This window comes from Micrasema longulum, unplaced genomic scaffold (genome assembly GCF_059751315.1).
Source record: "Micrasema longulum isolate JH-2025_06_02 unplaced genomic scaffold, ASM5975131v1 h1tg003228l, whole genome shotgun sequence".
NCBI lineage: Eukaryota > Metazoa > Arthropoda > Insecta > Trichoptera > Brachycentridae > Micrasema > Micrasema longulum.
The window spans coordinates 49,291-57,649 of record NW_028280314.1 but is presented as its reverse complement, the minus strand read 5'-3'; positions in this window follow the sequence as shown (position 1 = coordinate 57,649).

The following is an 8,359-nucleotide window of genomic DNA, read 5'->3' as shown; positions in this document are numbered from 1 at the left end:
GCAAAAAATAAACAAATACATTTTTTTTATATTTTGAATACACTCTCCCGGTTAATCGTGAATTATACTGAATTATAATAGGATTATGTAGCTAGAATAGAAAGGCAGGCAGTGTAATAATACACATATTATGCGAGTCGCTAGGTCTAAAAGTAAAAGTGGTCGGGGACGAGCGCCAAACAGCTTTCCTTACCGGAGAACTAAACTTACTTATAGGGGATTAGGAATGGGTAATGGAGATTCACGTTAATCGATTTAAAATGACCCTTTGAACTCCGTTTCTAAACGGAAATCTTTCAATACCGGAAAACTGATATTTAATTACTGACTAGAATTACTTAGTTAATGTCTTTACTGGTAGTTTGCTATTTATTTGAGACTTTATTAAACTATTTTAGTTTTAAAAGGTCACATTTAAATTAAATAGATCTAATTGTTCAAATATTTACTTGTTTTTTTCCTTAAAAATTATGGAAATTTTTGTTTGGAAACTGGCATTTAATAATTACTGAAGATAATAACTTGCACAGTCTTATCTGATGATAACGGATAGTAGTTTTGTCGGATACCAGATCCGATATTCCGCGAGCCCCTAAGCCGGATAGCCATATACCCGGCAGCCGGATATGCTTCAATGAGAAAAACTTTTCCTAAGAATATCCATGAAGTACTTATTTGTATCTTCCTTTATACATCAAGCATATTTAGGTAAAAGGCGGTAACCCACAAAAGTAAAATTTTACACGGTGACCAAAAAACAGTTAAAACACACCGGTACTCGAATTTCTCTCATGGTTAAATACAGATCTTTTGATGAGCATAAAATAAAACACTAGATAACTTATCGATCGATGAGTTGCATATCAATGTGGTTAGTAAGCTTATTAATTAAATAATTACAATGTTAATTTTTATATTCGAAGCCCTAACTTTGTGGTGATTCATTATAATAAAATAAATAAAACAACTTTGTTTTTAACCACTAATTTTTTTTTTCTACCGACCGGTTTCAAAGTATACAAACTTCTTCTTCGAGGTTTGCGTAATTTTGTTTGCTTTGAAACCGGTCGGTGGAAAATACAAAAAAAACTGGTTAAAAACAAAGTTGTTTCATTTATTTTATTAATTTTAATGTTTTTGTGTAGTTTTACCCTTTGCGCTTTATTTTTTTAACACAAATATATTTTTAATTGATTTTTTTTTCAAAATCTTTTTATAAAAACCGAACCCTGGTGAACATTTTTTAAATTATAAGGGTTACTTCTTTTCTCGCAAACACGGTCGATATCAATAAGTCAATTCGAAATCGAACAATATCAATAAATTAAACTCTAATTAATATTACGTATCCGCCGGATATTAAGCTACTATATGGTATCTGGCTGGATACTAAATTAGGCTGGATATCCTGGATACCGGATAGTTACCGGATATCCTTTTTTATCTCCAGTCTTAACTCTTTAAAAACTTTTAAAATCCCTCTGCAAACGGTATTGTAACGTCGTGTTAAAACCAAAAGACGAGATGTTTTTAAAGACAGGTTTAAAAAAACTAAACATACATCACCATCATTCCCTTTCCGCACCTAAATGGTGCATAGGGCACTGCGTTAGTACACCAATTGCAACCTATCTTGATCTTTTTTTGTTACATGAAAGTAGAATGATCAGTCTTACGCTTCAGGTGACATCTTTATTTTTACTACAAAATCTACATTTTATAATTGTTTAAATTCCAAAGCTGTTACTTTCCAAAAAAGAGACTAGCCCTGGTGCTCGGAGCAGTACATTTTTAACTATGGTATTACAATAATTATTTCTAAAATTTACTTCCTTTCACTGACTATTATAGCCTCAGAGTAATAATGCGCCAAGCTATAGAGGAGCCCAGACGTAGGAAAACCATTATATAACTATTGGGTATTAAGTTAGCAACAGCTCGCTCAAGTTATTTACAAACTAAGCCAAGCACAGCGACAAAAGCATCCGATAGAACCGTTATGCCTATGTTGTCAAATAAAACAAAATAGCTGCCAATTTGTTGCTAACCAACATCGCTTGCGTTCTATGAAACATATAGGGTTTGTTTTTAGCTCTTTGTCTAGATTATAAACAAGCAAAAGTCACATAACCAAATTTTAGCCACCTTCCCAGATATTTTTCAATGCATCAGAAGGAAAAAGTTACCAATATTTTTTTTTCAAATAACATAAATGTATAATGTTGTATATATAAAACATTCAAAACACAAACATAAGATTTTTTTTTCAAAACACAAACATCAAATTGCGATTTCTCAAAATCATGTTTCGAGTTAGTGACTTTTGCCTAGACGGCGACGATATTATGTAGATTGACTTGTATTATCTGTTTTTTGTGACAGTTTACAGACACATTTTTACATTTTTAAACGTAACCCTTCGGTCTCTTAAGTACCAAACCCGAATCAATGATGCGCATTCTAGTACACGGCCTTCATAACGTAACAACTTTCTTCTATTAAGAGGGGAGCTTAAACGCAATGCCAAGTTTAAGTCGTTTTATAAAATCAAACACTCGTCAAAAACTATGCGGATGTTGAAAGATGCAGAAAAAGAGGAAGACTGAGAAAGACGTGGCACGATCAAGTCCATCAAATGGACATGTCAAGAATAGGAATAATCGGCGAGCGTGCGTAAGAAGATTTATGAATTTAGAGAAAGCGAGGTCTGTATGCAAAGACAGTGATGTGGCGTTCTATCCTCTCTGCCTACGCCTACGGAGAAACGGCGTGGGGGTTTATTTGTTTGTTGTTTGTTTGTCAAAAACCTTTAAAAACCGTTCATACGAGGACAGGACAGCTGTTTTGTCCCAGCGTCGGACCTACTGCCATCGTGTAAACAGAAATCTAAGGGACGGTACAATGGACCGACAAATTGTCGTAGAGATGGACAGGCGGGCTATCTCCGCAGGACAATGGTCGGGTTGACATTCATTTTATATTTCATCATCATCATTCCCTTTGCGCACCTAATGGTGCATATGGCACTGCATTAGTACACCAATTGCAGCGTATCATGATCATTTGTGTTTTTTTGTTACATGAAGATAGTATAATCAGTCTTACGCTTCAGGTGCCAGTCTAGGGACTATGAAATATTTTGGTGTGAAAAAACTATTTTTTGAATAAGTATTTCATATCAACCACGTCGGGAATCGAACCCGATACCTCTAGCGTGGTAGGCAAACGCGCTGACCATTACACCACAAGACCGACAAGTTTTACATTTACAAAAAAATACCATTTTCGTTTTATACTTAAACATGTCGATTGTTAATTTTTATTTATTTTTTGTGAGACAAAAATATACTTTTTACATTAAATGCATATGTTTTAATTTATTTATTAACGGATATTGTCCATTTATACAATTTTTAGGGTTTTAATATTACAATATAAGAATAAATAAGAACATTTTAAAGAATGAAAAGAAGCATTGACAAACATGAGGGACATCAAGACAAGATTTGGACTATTTATTTATGGCTCGTTTAAATCGCTGTAAACTCAAACCAAAAGAGTCCAGATCTTTTCTTGAGTCAACAATACGACAAAGACGGGTCATTGAAGAATTAAGGCCATAGTTTGTTCTATGCTGATCGATAAACAGTACTCAATATAAAAAATATGTGTACATAGAAACTATTGTAAAAAGGGTCAATAAACATTTTCTATGGCGATATAGGTTATTAATCAAGTACATAGATAATAATAACCCAGTCACAAAATAAAATAAATTGAATAGTTGAGAAAGTTAGAAATTATGGACGTAAATAATTAATAAAAAAAATATTAATCAAGTTAACTAGCGTAACTAAACGGGCGTATTATCAACGCCTGTAACGAATCTTCTACAATATTTAGTATGGGAGAGATGAAAAATGTCTGCGTGACCGGAGAGAACGGTATTATAATATTCACATACTCCATTAAAATAATCATTCGTTTTCGAATTCGTTCTGGGTATCGGCAAATTTAACGTGGTTTAGATTATCGTCCTGTCGGACAAAAGATTCAAGATCATTTATCAAACATTTTGAGTGTGGACTCACCTTCTAAGATCTCGCAATCGAACTCTGCTCTAAATACTGATCAAACGACCTTCGAATCCATTTATGAATAATCAGGTTACTTCTACCGTGAAATTAATGAATACTATCGTGATAGAGATTTTTCGACGATAAAGGACTGAAGGCAGTTTGTGGGCGCCATTATATTATATGTCCCAATCTAGAAGAGAATATGGAAAAAGAAAGATGTAATAATCTTGTTATTTCAATTATTTTTTTTGATTGGAAAGCCGACAGACATTTATATTATATCTTTAAGATACATATTATAAATACATTTCATTAAGTCTAATTAGAGGCTTCCGCTTAATATTGGGAACATAAATAAATGTTACATAAATACAATAAATGTCTATCACTTCTTCACAATATTTTAAATAATCCCACTTCACCTGTTTATCTGAGAGAGCTCATCCAACCTCTTTCACAACACGGACCATCTCTTCGTTCTAGTAACGAGACAACCCTTTTAATACCCTGTCATCGCTCTAATTTTCTTGCCTCCTATTTCACAGTAGTATCAGCTCGATTGTGGAATAATCTACCCACTAATGTTAAGATTGAAATATCACAATCTAAATATTAGAATTGTTCCTTTATCCTTCTTCTTTCATTCCCATCCCCTCTCCTCTCTTCATAGTATAGTGTTATTTTTTTTTAAATATATATATTTTTGTTAATCTTTGCTTTTAATTTTTGTATAAAATTGTAAGATTCAATATGTCCATGTATTTATAATTTTCACAAACTGAACGGTTTGGGTAGGTAGGAAGAAATTACCTTAAGGCAATATGCCCGCCCTTATATGTTTATATATTGTATATGTATATAAAGTGTCAAATAAAATAAATAAATATTGTAAAATTGCTAATTGTGCACTGCTTGTAATATTAATAATATGTATGATGAATTAAAATTATTAAAAATAAAAACTGTACTTAATACCGGTCGCACACTTGCACATTAAAATATCGAGGCATTACTGAAAGAATGCATTAAGTTATTAAAACAAGTTCTGAGATAATCGCATTTAAAGCTTTTTAATTCTTTCAGTGCACTATTTCTCCCACAATTTTCTTTTTTTTTTAGCTTTAAAAGAATAATCTTTATTCTAGGCATAGCATGAAATTTGAAATAAACACCTTGCACCTATATTTAAAAAATATAAAGACTGTTCAATTAATGCATTCTGTAAGTTCAGCCTAGATATATAATACAAATATAGCTGACTATACAGTCTAGTTTTATTATGTGCCTACATACAGTACAGCACTTTAGGCTCCGGATCCAAGGCACAATATCATAAGTTGAATTTGAATAAAAAGAAAATCTTAGTGATGCACCTGCACGCATGTAACTTAGTAGGACTTGATAAATTATATTATTTTTTAATATATTTATTTTTAAAATAAGATAAAACAGAGCAGATATACATACGAGTACACTCGTATATATAATATTGTTTTATTCGTAAACACAATTTCACAATTAGTCAATTTTTCAGAATAACTCAAGTTAATAATTCTGCCTATGTTTAAACGTCTACATTTATTAACTCTTCCATCTGTTGAATTTTGTGAAGTAAAAGAGCTGAAACTTTTATTTATGTGGATGAGATTCATCCTAAATTATTTCCCCTGTGCACTAGGCAACGCCTAAAAATACTTTGATATTCTAAGCCTGTGTATAATATATCCTTCTCAATAAATTTTAATATCTATCATGTGCAAATATTTGTTCAGCGATGATTATTTTTACGTAATGTTCCTGGCATCACGAATAGTTGTAAGTACACACCAAAAAAATCTTATCACCTAAGAAATTTAGTATTTTATTGCACTGGCACAAATAAATCTGAAACTCAAACAAAGCGTAGCAGTTTTCCTGATAAAAAACTCAAAGAAACGTAATTTAGTAATGTCAATAAACATTTTAGCAGCAGTAATTAAATTATGGAACTAACTACAAACCCGATCGTGCTCACGAAACCCCGAGTAAAAAATATTTAAACTATACATGCGGTCAAAATTGACTGCGTGAAAAGCTTGGTATTTTTTGTAATGCGGCGCAGATTTATGCTTCGGTTGTGCGTTAACGAGACCATACACATATTATCATGACCTCCCCCCGCCCCCTCCATTCTTAAACATGTTATTTCCTCTTTGGTCCATTCCCGCTTTCCTCCCCCCCTCGCCCAATATACAAGACGCACTAAAATTATTACCACGTATGGGTATGTGTATGAAAGTGGAAATACTGGGTGAGTTAAAAATGTAGGTACACCAATATTATACTAAAATATACAACAAATAGTATATAATAAAACGGATCATTACCGTATTACAATTAGGTATTATTTGCTATTTATATTTGGATTTTTTTTTATTCCTAGTTTTAAACTAGCTTTTTATCTTCGTTGAAGTATTTTGATCAAAAAAGTATTTTACAATATCAAATAGGGAAATATCACATTTTTTATTATTTATTGTTAAAATAATAAAGGTTTATGAAATACTGCCCAGTAAACAAATTCGTTTTGCTAATTATTAGCAGCCTTAAAATACATTTAAATTTGTAATTTTGAATTTCCGCAAAAACAGTCATTCCATTGGCCACGCCCCTAATACGTCACGATTCATGTTTATTTGTTCGTGGCCTTTGAAACTGGTGTAGAGCAATATCACAAATCTTAACGTCATATTGGTTACTAGATATCGATTTGATAGTAACTACCAGAAAAGAGATATACATATGCATAATACAAGGCTAGCACAACGTGAGTACCGAGGTTTGTAAACAAGTATGGCCAAAGAACACTTCATTATACAATTCTTAAATTTTCAGTAAGATTCCTAAGCAGATCTTGGAAGAAAATGTTGACAATACTTTTAAAGAAAAAAAAATAAATGGTCAATATGTAACATGGCTTTATATTGATTATTATTTTATGTTAACAGTCATCTATTTTTTTTTTTAATATACGAATGCTTTTAGTTCTTAATAATGTTTATATTACTTTTAAAATTTATATAATTTTTTTAACTGTTTCCTTATAAAATAAGAAACCTGCTGACAAGCCGGTTTAGTGGGTTTAATTTTTTTCCTTTTATTTTTTCTTTTTATATTTTATCTTTTTAAATAAATAAGTAACAACAACCAAGGCCAAACACGTCGTGTTTTTTATGACTTTCTTTTTTACATTTATGTATCGAAACATTTCTCCACAATATCCATATTACTTTTTTAAATACAATTAATTATTTTAAATCCATTTCAGATATTTGTATCGGTATTCGTGGTATGTGATATTTCCCTATTGACAATGATTTAGTTCAGAAAAGTTTATTAAATATTATTAATTCGGAAACACTGCTGTCAAAACCCTTTATGACGTGTGTATTGTGAAAAGTTTACTAATATTAATAATTAATAATAAATATTTTACTGAGAATTAGATTCATAAAAATAAGAAATGTACTAGTTTAAAATTAACAAAAAAAATAATAACAAACTAAACAATTTTTTTTGGTAAGAGGAAATGTGGTCTGACTTTTCTTCATATAAACGAACTCCGGTATTTTCTTCCTGACGTATTTCTATAGTTTTAGTTTTTTTTATAAATTGATTCTAATAAGAGCTAAAACCATAAAAAAAACGCACCCAGTTTTATCTGCCTTCTTCGGACGAACGACAAACAAATACGAATATTTGATGAATCTTCATCAATAGTGATTTTTCAATTTGCTGAAGACACCCAACCCAAATAATCAAGACCATCTTTTTTGAAGATTTTTTTTCTAACCCACAACCAACAAATCTATTAAAAAATTATGCTAGAAACATCCATGTGGTTTGACAGGTTTTAGCATTTTTAGCCTTAAAATTATATCAAAACTAAAAAAATTCACATACAATCCAACCCCAATAAATTTTTTTTTTGGAGATATTAATAATATAAATATATTGTGTTATTTTATTCTCTGCGTATTATAATAATGCAACGTAAACAGAAATTAAAGGACTTTGTTCGTCTTTGACCATTTTTCCTTTATATAAGTGTTACTTATTTGTTTAAATTAATAAAGTTTATGAACAGTATTTTGAGTTTCCCTTTATTGACAAGAACTAAAAAAATACATACAAGATATAGTAAAGTTTAGTACATTCATATTATTCTATCATTTTTTAAATTTTTCTGAAACCATCCAACTAATAAAGTCCTAAAACTGTGACCTTTTTGACAAAAAATC